This window comes from Vipera ursinii (assembly GCF_947247035.1).
Source record: "Vipera ursinii genome assembly, chromosome: 11".
NCBI classification, from domain to species: Eukaryota; Metazoa; Chordata; class Lepidosauria; order Squamata; family Viperidae; genus Vipera; species Vipera ursinii.
In genome coordinates, this window is record NC_139524.1 from 9,023,839 (window position 1) to 9,038,092 (window position 14,254).

The following is a 14,254-nucleotide window of genomic DNA, read 5'->3' on the forward strand; positions in this document are numbered from 1 at the left end:
CCTGCTATATTCTATTCTGTATTCTGTAGGGCATAGCGCTTTAGCTGCTTTTTCTGTGGCAATATTTGTTTATAGTTTGGTTACTGGGTTAGCAAAGAAATCATGTTCAGTTAAACACAAAATGATGTTTTATTGTGAACATGCCTTAGATAAAGGTTGATAGAACGATTTGCAATTCTGGGATTACACCAATGAAACTAAGCCTGATTTTTTTTTTAACTTCCCCAAAGTCTGAGTATGCAAAAACCACAGGTATTCATGCCAGCGTGAATGAATTAATGTGTGATATTGACGCCAAGAATTGCTTTGGTTATACAGTATACCTCAACAAATGAGTTACCTTTGTAGTCTCAAATTCTCAACTGGCTCCAGCCGAGACAAAAAAAACCAACAACAACAACAACAAAAAAGGATCCCCTATGGGAAAGAGAACCATCAGGTGATACAAACCAGCCCCACTCAACGGCTGGTCTCAATTGAACAGCAGCCCTGAAATGAAACCTGGTTCTGTTGCAAAGGAACTGGTTGAGATATTTTTTACTTGTGCGTTTAAGCAGGAGGTTTTCCTCTTGCCAAACAAATAGGCACAAACGCTCTTTTCTGCCAGTGGTTTACTGTTAAACATCTGTTGTTGCTGTGTGTGTGTGTGTGAGTCTGTGAGACTGTAGAGAATTAAAGCTAATCTGTATGTTCTGAAAGGCCATATGAGAAAGCTTTGGAGGATCTGCATTATTCCAGAAAGCAGCTGGAAAAATGGTGTTTTTAATTCCCAGTGTCCATTTTCTTTAACATATGTTTTTTGTGTGTTTGTGTGTTTGTGCATGTGTGTGTGAGTGTGTGTGTGTGTGTGTGAGAGAGAGAGAGAGAGAGAGAGAGAGGGAGAGAGAGAACACTCCCCAGCTACCCTAACAGAAGAGGCTGATGTCAAAGTCGCTTTAAAACTGGATTCTCACATCTCACTTTATGTCATGCTGTTGAACAGTAAAAGTTAGGTTTACAAAATATAGGAAGCCAAAACTAAACAAACTATATTATGGAATAGCTTGTTCTTTAAGCTCATTGACACCCTAACACACAAATAATTGAACAATCATTTATTGAATTAACCCAGCTGTCTAAGTTCATACCCCACACTGAGCTAACAGCTAGGTAGCTTGCTTGCTTGCTTGCTTGCTTGCTTGCTTGCTTGCTTGCTTGCTTGCTTGCTTGCTTGCTTGCTTGCTTGCTTCCTTCCTTCCTTCCTTCCTTCCTTCCTTCCTTCCTTCCTTCCTTCCTTCCTTCCTTCCTTCCTTCCTGACTCCTATTGATTGCCTGGACAGTTTTGGCAAGGTTTTTCAGAAGAGACATGCCATTGCCTCCTTCCTTGGGCTGAGAGAGAATGGCTGGCCGCCTTTGTGCCCAAGGCAGAACTAGAACTCACAGTCTTCTGGTTTCTAGGCTGATGCCTTCACCACTACACCTTAAACTGCTTCACTTTAAAGCTGTATTTTAGCTTAGTGTATTATGCACAGCCAGGTGACATATCAGTTAGACTTTTCTTTGGCGTGACCATTTTGCCTGGGCTAAGCTTTGTCTTCAGTAGACGCAGTAATACTCAAACTGTGATTTCCACATCCTGCAACCCAGAACGGGACATTCTAGGAAAGATAGAACAGCTTGGTTTCTGCTAATTTTGACGTTTGTGGGGTCAGCTGAAAGAAGACAAGTGGTATTGCCTCCCAAGTGATGCACATCATGTTACTTATATAATCTGTATTGTTTATGTGATTTCATGGTGTACAGGATGACATCATGGCTTGTCCCAACCATCTGTGTCTACTGACATCAACTGGTACTAAACGATCACAGGTGATGTGGATAACTTATTCCTCCGTCCCATTCAGGGCACAGAGATGCCAGCCTAAGAATTTTTATTGATGTATTTCATTAATTTATTTATGAAATTGATATGCTGCCCACTTCCCTATTGAGTGACTTTGGGTGTAGCTGACAGCATCATAAAAGATACGGCACTGTATGATAATACGAGCAATATAGACAATTACAAATATTTCAAAACATTCAGCATTAAAATTAAAACTTTAGCATCAAACTAGGCACTTTTCCAGAGGGCAGTGCTTCTCCTGAAACACGCATGATACTGTATACAGCACAATTCATTTTAACAGACATCAATCCAATTTCACTCAAGTCAGATTAGATTCCATTTCATTCCCTTCAGTTCCCAGTCGGTATTCCAACCGCCAGCTGCATGCTGGCAGTTTGTAGCCCAACTCAATGAAAAGAGAAGGAACGGCTCAAGAATTCTCATTCAGGCAGCAGAACGATAACAGTGACATTTTTGGATTTTAGGAAGCCTCAGGAGTTGTGAAGGTCTCTGAGAAAATTTGGGCCATCTGCTCTTTTACCAAGCTATGGCATAATATTTTGGCTGATGTGTTGTCTGAAAAGAGCCAGAATGGGATTTATTCAGGACACCATGGTACATGAGGGGCTGTCGCAGAGAAGAGAGAGTCAACTTATTCTCCAGAGCATCTGAGGGCAGGACAAGAAGCAACGGGTGGAAGATCATTCAAGACACATCCAACCTAGAAGTAAGGAGACATTTCTGTTCTGTACCAGCCTGCTACCAGCCCTGCAGAAAAGGCAGGGACAACCCCTTTTACAAGAAGGCAAGAGGCTGGAACTAAGCCTGCCAAATTTATGGACACAAAAGCAAACAGAGCAAAAACAAGACACGAACCATGAAACAGGAGCTATTCAAATGGTTGCCTTCAGCAAACCAGCCCTCCCATGCATTCCCCTTTTAAACAGTTCAGGGCGTGGCTTCTCTTTGCCTCCTTCCGAGGTGCCCCATTGCCTTCCTCTGTTTACTCCTGATTGACTGCCTCCTGCGTCGGGCGTCCTTGAACAGGGCCAGCTGTGGGTCATCTTCATCCACGCTGTCAGGCTCACACAGCTGGGTCTGCGTCGTGACCAGGTGGGAGGGGCCTGGCTGAGGGCTCTCATCAGCAAGCTCTCCAACCCCCTCAAGCAACCTCTCCAACACCCCCCTCCTCCTCCTCCTCTGAATCGTCCGACCCAACTGCCGAACCCACAGGCTGACCCTGAATCACAACAATTTCCTGACAGTGAGAACAATTGATCCGTGGGCTGGCTTGCCTACAGAGGTTGTGGGTGCTCCATCACTGGAGGTTTTCAAGAAAAAAAAATATAGCCATTTGTCCAGAATGGTATAGGATTTCTTGATCAAGCAAGGGGTTGGACTAGAAGACTTCCGAGGTCTATTTTCTATGCTCTAACTCACGGCTTAGTGTATGGTATGAGCAAAGCCAATGTGTTTGAGTTCCACCCTACATATGTACAGTTCATCCTTGGCAGCTTTTCTGGCTTGGATCGTTGTTGTTTTTTTTTACTTCCCGTGGTTTAGTTGTGAAGAGAAGAAAAAAAAGAAAGGGGAAAAGGGAGGCTTGGGCCATAGGAAGTGAGAGGTGTGAGGTTAAAAGAAAAAAGCTTTGTCAAGTTAAGAGGATTAAAGTCTTTCCCAAAGTTCGGGGGGGGGGAAACGTCTGTGTTGGGCTTGTGGAGTGGATTAAATTCTGTGTCACTACAGAAGATGTGAAAACAGCTCATTTAGGAAAGGATTAATAGAAAAGGGTTCAGTTGAGAAGTAGCCCCTTGCCTTGACTTAGACATTGCCCTGGGCCCCTCAGACAGAGCAGGGGCCCTTTCTAACTACATCCAATAGACTGACGCTGTCCCTTCAAGGCAGGTCAATCCATGGGTTAAACTCATATCTCAATAAATTAGTTTAGTATTGACTTCAGGGAAGAAAGAAACAGAATCATGCTGATAGAAGAAGCAGGGGAGAAAAGCTGGTGAGGGTCTCATGAACACTTCTGAAATTTTACGAAAAGATCTTCTCCATCCCATCCTCTGTACCAAAATGTAAAGTGACTATATGATAGAATTGGAAGGGATCTTGCCCAATCTCTTCTTGAAAACCTCCAGTGATGGAGCACCCACAACCTCTGAAGGCAAGCACTTTCCACTGATTAATTGTCCTCACTGTTAGGAAGTTTCTCTTTAATTCCAGGTTGCTTCTCTCCTTGAGTAGTTTCCATCCAAGGCTTCTTGTCCTGTCTTCAGGTGCTTTGGAGAATAGGTTGACCCCCTCTTCTTTGTGGCAGCCTCCTCAAATACTGAAACACTGCTATCATGTCACCCCTAGTTCTTCTTTTCTCTTGACTAGACATAGCCAATTCCTGCAACCATTCTTCATATGTTTTAGTCTCCAGGCTGTAATCATCTTAGTTGCTCTTGTCTTCACCTTTTCCAAAGTCTACTGTATATACAGATTTAAAAAGCAAATCACCCCACCCCACCCCCAAAAAACCATTGCATACATCAATTCTTACAATCAAGTAAAGTCACTCAGCATTTTCCTCCAATTTCCTACTGAGAACATAGCTGGGAGAAGCTTGCCTATTATAGTATTAACCTCATTGCTTTTAATCTATGTCTGGTATTCCTTTCTTGGTGCCACTAGGACAAGATCTGGTCTCTGAAGTGTGGACAGTCTTAATATATGTTTTGTGTTGATGTTTTCTTCTCTCATGCTTGGCAAAGGACTTTCCCTTCCATATGGAGAACAGAAACATTGTCCTCTGGCATACAGGTTTGGGGGCTTACTATCTCACCAATGGAAAAATGGCAATCCAGATTCTTTTTTTTTTGACAATTTTTGGAACCAGCAAAAAGGAATCAGAAAGGGTGGGATGGAAGGTAGCCATTTTTGCCAGAAATGAAACATCTAGACCACGGTGAAAAACAATACGCAAAAATAATTCCTGGGAATGAATTCAAGAGTGGGTGAGCTGGCTTAGGCTGATGGTATAGATAGCCAGTGGAAAAAGCCACCCTACGTTAGTCATGGTGGAAATGCTAGGATCCTTTTGAAGGACCACTTAAGGTTCTATTGGAGAGACAAACCTCTTAAAGCAGGGGTCTTCAAACTTGGCCCTTTTATGACTTGTGGACTTCAACTCCCAGAATTCCTCAGCCAGCGTGCCTGGCTGAGGAATTCTGGGAGTTGAAGTCCACAAGTCATAAAAGGGCCAAGTTTGAAGACCCCTGGCTTAAAGACTTGACCTTTCTTGGTGACTGGATGTTTTTCTCCTTGACATATCAAATCAAAGAGAAGAATGTCCAGCTTGCATGAAATGTGAAATGTGTAAGAATTTTACATCCTTCATAGATACGTTCCTTTTCCTATGACCTAGTAGTAGTAACAATAGACAACCCTGTAGCTCAAGGTTGAAGCGTGAGGGCCTTGGTGCTCTCTGAGCTTGGTTGTTTTTTCTTCCAGATGTATCATGACCTAACTAGGTCACATCATCAATACACTGATGAGTTTACCTAGTTGGGTAATGAAACATCTGCAAGAAAACAACCAAGCTCAGAGAATACCATGGGCCCCACATATAGCATTAAAATAGAAGATGGTTGCTCTAGCAATAGCACTTTGACTTATATACTGCTTCATAGTGCTTTACAGCCCTCTCTAAGGGGTTTACAGAATTAGCATATTTCCCCCAACAATTTGGGTCCTCATTTTACCGACCTCGAAAGGATGGAAAGCTGAGTCAACCTTGAGCCAGTCAGGATCAAACTCCTGGCAGTGGGGAAGAGTTAGCCTGCAATGCCGCATTCTAACCCCTGCGCCCCCCCTCCCTAGCATCACATATGAAGCATATGGAAATGAATGGAACAATGACGTGTGTCTTATATTTCCTTAACAAGCCATGTCTGAAGATGAACTGAGTCAATGATGATGCAGGATTAAAGGAGAGACATCTCTAAACTCTGAGCAAAGCGTACCACCTCTAGACCACTGTTTCAGACACATTCCTCCTCGTGGCTGAGCCCCCAGTCAGTACCACGTTACGCCTCCTCCTGTTTTCAAACTGCTTCCCAGAAATTACACCTATAACTAACCATCACATAAGCCACAATTAAATGAACAGGACATGGAGGAAAGCACCGTGGCGTAAACAATATGACTTTACCGCTCTACGTCTGCATTAGGCACATGCAAACATTTGTATTCTCCCCCAAAGTCTGCACACAGGGATGAATCATCTGTAGCCACAAATTGAGCTGAGTCCACAAAAGAACACAAACACAAACAAACAGGGGGGGGGGACACAAACTCAGTCAAGTGTGGTTTCTGCTGACATAATTGATCAAAGGGCCCTATGGTGTCAGACTCACCTGAAGATCACTTGCCCACCCGTCAGCGGATGTTCTCCTTGTGAAGGCGTTCCATCTTGATCTCACGCCTTAAATATTTGTTGTTCGCTTGTTAATGAGGAATAAAGTGTCCCCAAATGATCCCAGTGCTCTTAATTCATCCACTATTTCTTTTTTCCCTATTAAAAGTTCTTGTTCTCAACCCCCCCAAAAAAAAGATCTATCAGTTCTGCTCTCTTTCTTATACAATGAATAAAGTCAAGCAAAATAAATTAGTCAAGCATATTTTCCTGGCTCTGATGTCATCTATTGTTATCACCAGGCTGTTATTGTAACTGAGGACATCAAAGAGTGTTTAGTTTATAAGGGGTCCATGGGCCAAATTGAAACAGGTGCCGGGGAAGGACCAGGCTGCTGTGGAAATACCTTAGAAAGAAAGTCGGAAAACTCAATGCTTTCGGTTGGGGGGGCGCACGAGGGGTGGGGGCTTCTCTGTTTTGTTTTGTTTTTCTCCTTGCGATTCCAAAATATGAGTGATCATTAGAGTTGGCAAAGGCAAGAGTGCGGCTTAATGCTGTCTGGCGAATATCACCCACTTAAATTCTTCCGAAATGGGAAAATGCATGATCCAAAAGTTGAAATATCCCAGGCTGGAGAGCCAGGAATTCTGGAGAAGCACAACCCTTTTATTAAAGGCTCAGGAACCTTTGGAGAAATTTCTAAGCAGGGCCAATCTAGGGGGAAAAAAATAAACATGCTTAAACTAGAGGCGCAAGATTTCTAAATCGCAGTCCCAGAACGGGGATACTAGAGGCCGTTGCCATTATCTTCCTGCCCCCCCTCCCCACCAACATTCTCAGACCATCATGTTTTCCTTTCCAATCTCTTTTACTCTCCCTTTCTTTAAAAAAGAAAATGGGAAGGGCTGAAATGAGGATGGGCGGATCTGTCACTTTTCCTTTGGTTCAGATACTTGTTTTTGTTTTTCTTCCCCTTCATTTTTTCTTCAGAGCTGCTTTTGTATTGATTGGCAAAGTTGAGAGGGAAGAAGGAATATCTGAATGCAGTTACTCTACAGTTTAAGCAATTCGTATAAAAATTGGCGGGAATAAGGAAGAGCAATGGGTCGCATTGTTTCCGTACTCGGTTGTGGCGGTATGTTATTTTCTAAATTTTATCTCTTTCCCGATGCCAACCTCATTTGCATGTATTCCAGCCATGCTAACTTCCCCCTGGCTGGAGCCAAAACAAATTATTCTCCAGGTAGATAGCTACATGGTACCAAATCTTGCTCCATGGGGTTTTCAGAAAATGTCATTGCTTTTATTTATCATGCTCTTGACCCAGGAAAGGCAGTGAAATTGAACTATCGTGTTACAGTTGCAGTTCAGTGGTCTCTGCCTTGAGACAGTCTAGCATTTGATAAAGGGGTGATGACAGAGGGAGGAGATGGCACATTGGAAGTGTGGCTGGGGAGTCAATTTGGGTGCACTTCCTGTGCACTCTGTCAGTACAGTCACTACCAGGCCTATTTACCTCTTGGAAGTTCATCTGGTTGGAGAGCCAGCAGATCTGGGAGGTTAACTCTGTTGACTTTTAATGTACAACTATTGCAAGTTGGTATGTCAAGGGAGCTTCTGAAGTATATTTTTAAAAAGGATAGAAAAACAGAATAGAATAGAATAGAATAGAATAATAGAATAGAATAGAATAGAATAGAATAGAATAGAATAGAATAGAATAGAATAGAATAGAATAGAATAGAATAGAATAGAATAGAATAGAATAATAGAAAATATGGAATGGAATGTAATAGAATAGAAAATACGTAATGTAATGTAATGTAATGGAATGTAATGGAATAGAATAGAATAGAATAGAATAGAATAGAATAGAATAGAATAGAATAGAATAGAATAGAATAGAATAGAATAATAGAATAGAATAGAATAGAATCTTGAGAATAGAATAGAAGAATAGAATAGAATAGAATAGAATAGAATAGAATAGAATAGAATAGAATAGAATAGAATAGAATAGAATAGAATAGAATATAGAATAGGAAAGAATAGAATAGAATAGAATAGAATAGAATAGAATAGAATAGAATAGAATAGAATAGAATAGAATAGAATAGAATAGAATAGAATAGAATAGAATAGAATAGAATAGGAAGGAACCTTGGAGGTCTTTTAGTCCAACACCTTCCTCAAGCAGGAAACCCAGTACCATTCCAAACAAGTGACTGTCCAGTCTCTTCTTAAAAACCTCCAGTGATGGAGCACCCATGATTTCTGAAGGCAAAGCTGTTCCATTGGTTAATTGTCCTCACTGTCAGGAAATTTCTCCTTAATTCCAGGTTGCTTCTCTCTATATTGTCAGGCACAAAGGATCAAGACCCATACTTTAAGTTGCAATTCAGGAAGGATTTATTGCTCAACCCTATAAACTAGTCAACTAATGGCCAACACTAAATTGGTGCCAGATGAGGGTCAACAGAACTGATGTGACAACTTGAAACTAATGAAATGGTGTAGGGTTTCCTGCCTGAGCAGGGGGTTGGAGTAGAAGACCTCCAAAGCCCCTTCCAACTCTGTTATTCTGACATGCCTAACTCCACCTCTGGTTCTACCTCTTCTTCTACACCTCTTCTTAAAATGAATGGCATCCTACCATCTCAGGCTATGCTTAGACGAAACAATAAGAAGACTTATCTGGTGCTCCAGGACCAAAGAACTCTTCATCCAGCTCTGCCTTCCCAGCTATGCCAAAACTCAACTCTACAGCAAGCAACATCAGCAACAAGCAGATATGTCTTAATGGAACTGAAAATGCCTCCCTGGTCATACAAAGTGCTTTGATGGTTACTTCCAGGACTGCCTACTGTCTAGGCATGAAAAGTAAAGTAATTTTGAGCAGCTGAAGGCCCCTTCTACTTGAAGACATTGTACAATGTCCTCAACGTACGACCACAATCAACACCAGGTTTCCCACCATTGTCACTCTTTCTTCTCCTTCATAGAGTTGCCAGTTGAGGGCTCCTTGAATGGATGAAGGGAGATTTGCTGCATTAACTATTGGGCAATCTATTTGTCTTTCTTATTTGAGGCGGGGCAATGCTAACCACCCCTCCTCACACTATTGCTTGTCTCCAACAATGGCCCACCACCCCTCCTTGTCCCTTCCCAATTGTTCTAGTAGTTGGCTTGGGGAAGCCAGGAGCGGAGTCACATATGTTAAGGAACAAGGTTATGTCATTCCATCTGCAAAGCTTTCAATAGGCATTTAAATGAAGCAGAATGACAGACTCATAAACAAACAACAGCTTCAATAGCCAGGAAAATGTTCTTTTATGCCAGCTGCACATGAACTCACCCAAGATGGATCAAAACAGAATTGTGGGTGCCCCCCTACCCCGGCAATTTATTATTATATTTTTCTTCCCTTTTTGTATGTGGATGGGGAGGAAATATTAGTTGTCTTCTGCATTAGCTCAGATATGTACTGTAGGGCAGTGAACGAATGATAGTTTCCATAATAATTCTTCTGTTGGTAACTGAAGAAGACTTAGCTGGTAGATTGTCATCTCCAGGTGTTCCCTGAATGTTGAGGCTGGCGGCAAAGAAAACAATTGCAGAACAGTTCCAAACTGCTTTGGAGCAATCTGGAGACTAACAAAATAACGGAGTTGGAAGGTTCTGGGAGATCTTCTAGTCCAACCCCCTGCTCAAGCAGGAGACCCTAGCCATTTTAGACAAATGGCTATCCAGTCTCTTCTTAAACACCTCCAATGTTGCAGCACCCACAACTTCTGAAGGCAGCCATTCCATTGGTTTATTATTTTCACTGTTAGGACATTTCTCCTTCGCTCTAGGTTGCTTGTCTCCTGGATTAGTTTCTGTTATGTATGCAGGCACCTGCATAGCAACAGCCACTAGGGGGCGTTGGCCTGAATGGTTTCGGCGGGAAACCCAGTTTCGGCGGGAACCTAGGGCCAACCCCATTGGCTGGCAGCTTACCTGGCTTGGTATTTAAGGAGGCCAGGTAACCCTCATTCCCCAGTTCATTACCCCCTTCCAATAAAGAGCTGAACTCACACACCGGCTTGTGTCTCTTCCTTGCGTCGGACCCACTACACAATAGTTTCCATCCGTTGTTTCTTGTCTTTCCTTCTGGTGCTTTGGAGAAGAGGTTGACCCCCTCCTCTTCTTTGTGGCAGCCCCTCAAATATTAAAACTCTGCCATCATGTCACCCCTTGGTCCTTCTTTTCACTAGACTAGACATAATACCCAATTCCTGCAACTGTTCTTCATATGTTTTATCCTCCAGTCCCCTAATCTGTTTTGTCGCAAAATTGGATGCAGAGAGAGAAAACAGGACCACTTGTGCTATAAAATTACACTGGCCTTTTTTGTAACGTGAAGCTGAGATGCAATATATATGCAAGTACTATCTTAAGACTAACCTGCTTTCTTTTCCAACACCAAGTTTATTCATCTTTCCTTTTTCCTCTTTTAATATTTGTGGATGTTGCACCACAGAACAATCAATTACCTCCTGAAGACATTTTTTTTTTCCAAATAGCTCAGGTTCTGGATTCAATTACTACATCTTTCCTCACCCACCCCCACCCCGCCCCCTTTCTTTTCCTCCAGCATGTTCCTAGTAAATGTTAAGTTTGGCTGATGAATTTCTGGAGAGCAACTTCCCTTGTATAATGGAGAACCAGACCATCAGATGATTGGCACAAAGCAACGATTCAGTATTGTTTAGATAAATAGTAATAACAACATCAGTGAGAAATTGGTATCTTTAGGTATTTGCCAGAAAGAAACGCCCGTCCATTTTCTGCTCCTACTGCCAGAAACTTCAAATTTTGCTCTTCTCTTGTTTAATACAGTTCGCAAATATTCATATGGTATCTGCATTTTGACCGCTGTTCAATTTTCTGTTGGGGTCTGTACGTGTGTGTGTGTATCTATGTGTCTATTTTGAAGCTAATCCTCATTATAGTTGTAAGCATGTGTTTCTTTTGGCTGTATTCTCTAGTACTAAAGTGAAAATAACCATGCAGAACTTAAACCAGATTGCATAACAAATCATGCAGCTGCTTAATACTGAAGGACACCGTTGGTCCATTGGATTTAGGACTGATGCTTCTCCCTGGGATCAAGAGACCTGCATGAAATGGTTGAGATTAGATTTGTTCTAACCCTATGTCCGTCCTCAGAACTTCCGACCCATACATCCCTCTTTGGGGAGTGTTGTCCCCAAAACCTCAAGAAGATGCTGAGAGTTTCAGTGTCTCAGGGGCTGCCCCAAAGAAGAGGGAGTCAAGCTATTCTCCAAAGCACCTGAAGGCAGGACAAGAAGCAACGGATGGAAACTCATCAGGGAGAAAAGCAACCTAGAACTAAGGAGAAACTTCCTGACAGGTAGAAGAATTAACCAGTGGAACCACCTGCCTCCAGAAGCTGTGAATTCTCCAACATTGGAAGTTTTTAAGAAGAGACTGGACAACCATTTGTCTGAAATGGTATAGGATTTTCTGCTTGAGCAGAGGGTTGGACTAGATGACCTCCAAGGTCCCTTCCAACCTATTATTATTATTATTATTGTTATTATTATTATTATTATTATTATTATTATTATTATTATTATTATTATTATTATTATTATTATTATTATTATTCATCGCACAGTCAGCCAGATGTTCAGACTGGATTTGGCATTTTTGTCTACCTCTCAAGTCCTTACCAAGGACCTGGGATAGGCAGTTGTGGATGTTTGATGGTATTACATATATCATCGCAGGATGGAAGCAGTTCCTAGTAAAGCCGCCTTTTGCAATTGACTGATGGCGAATTTGTCAATGCCAATGGTGTCCAAGTGGTGCTCCAGTTGTTTTGGGATTGCACCCAAGGCGCCTATTACTATTGGTACTACCCTTGCTTGCCTTTCCCACAGTCTTTCTATTTCTATTTGTAAGTCTTTGTGTTTTGTTATCTTCTCCAGTTCTTTCTCGTCTGTTCTGCTTTCTCCAGGCACTGCCACGTCCATTATCCAGACTTTTTTGTCTTTCTTATCGATAATTGTTAATTCTGGGGTGTTATATTGCAGGTGCTTGTCTGTTTGAAGTCTGAGTAGTAGTAGTAGTATTCTCATAACGTTCTTCATTCATCACTCCTATTCTTTAGCCGAGATCTGAGGTCTGTCTCATAGGAGAGCTTTCACACTTGCAAGACTCAATGATCTGCTCTCCAGAAGAAAGACTGAATACAGATAGTCCTCAACTTACCACAGTTCATTTAGTGACTGTTCAAAGTTGCAACGGCACTGAAAAAGTGACTTATGACCTTTTTTCAGACTGATGACCATTGCAGCGCATCCCCATGATCACATGATCAAAATTCAGATGCGGTGCCTCAGGATCATGTGATCCCCTTTTGCGACCTTCTGACAAGCAACGTCAATGGGGAAGCCAGAGTCACTTAACCACCCTGTTCCTAAATTAACAACTTCAAGGGATTCACTTAACAACAGTGGAAAGAAAGATCGTAAAATGGGGCAAAATTCACTTAACAAATATCTCATCTTAGCAACAGAAATTTTGGGCTCAAATCAAGAACTATATGTAACACTTTTGCTTACAAATATTTACAGACTTTCCCAATAGGAGAAATAGAGACTGTATCACACCTGTCACTCCTATTGTGTTGTTTTTTTAAATTTGTAATGGTGGGTATTACGCCTTTTAAGCTACAGTTGTTTGGAAGATGAGATTCTCCTGCTTTTAGCAATAGATCTTCTCTGATTTCTAGAAGAATAGCCACATTTATTTCAAAGGCCATTGCTATTCATTCTTTAGTATTGCATCTACTTTATTGATGATATATGTTCCTTCGCTGTAATTGACTTGCCTCCAGACGCTGTGGGTGCTCCATCACTGGAGGTTTTTAAGAAGAGATTGGACAAACATTTATCTGGACTGATCTAGATTTTCTGCTTGAGCTGGGGGTTGGACTAGAAGACCTCCAAGGTCCCTTCCAACTCTGTTATTCTGTTATTTATTCTGTTATTCTTTGTATGCAGCATGTTTAGATGTTTGGGGTCTTGGGCTGAAGATAAAGATGGAAATAAATTCACAAGCTGTAGATATTATCTTAGGAGGGTTATATCAAGATAATTGGGTTTATATGTTTGCTGAGGAAAAAAGGAGGGTTAAAGGCCATCCCCAGGCCATTAGCTTATCCCCAATTTATGTTGCCCAAACCATAAATGGCTGCCATTTTGGATTTACAGTGACTGGGTTTTGAAATAAATGACATTACTTCTTCATTTGAGTTTGCTAATTAGCTTGTCATACAAGGAGACCCGTTTGTCTAAGCCGTGAATTGTTTTACCCATGGTTTTAGCAAATCATTTTCCTGAGCCTCACATATTGTGCTAAGCCATAAACCATGGTGGTGTACATACCACAGCGACCAACTTCATACAATGTGCAAAAAAAAAGAGGAAACCACATTGCAATTCAACATGATAAATGCATCAAGTTTCCTTGAAGAGGAGGGTGTCAACTTGGATTAATGCCACATACCCAGATATTTGGGGATCCAAAATTTATAGGGTGAGAGGATTACCTTTCCATTGGATGCATAGAAAAATGTATATGGAATCCAGTGTTTTTGATTAATGCTTTAAATAGTTTACTCCCATCCCTTTGCTCAGTAATGTTGTTACATTTATTATGCCATTTCCTGGATAGCATTTATTGTTCTCCAGTGAATAAGGAAATATTTTCTCCGTGTGTATCTCAGTACTTACAGCTGGATAGCTGTTAACTGTGGACACGATACTGCTGGTGTGCATGGAGAATTTTTGAAATAGATTAATGTGTTTTTGGCAATAGAAGGAAAGAAAGAGAAAATCAGTCCAAAGAAGGTCAGAAGTCATGGACGGAGAGTCTGGCCTCCATCCCATTTTACGTCTTTGCACAGAAAA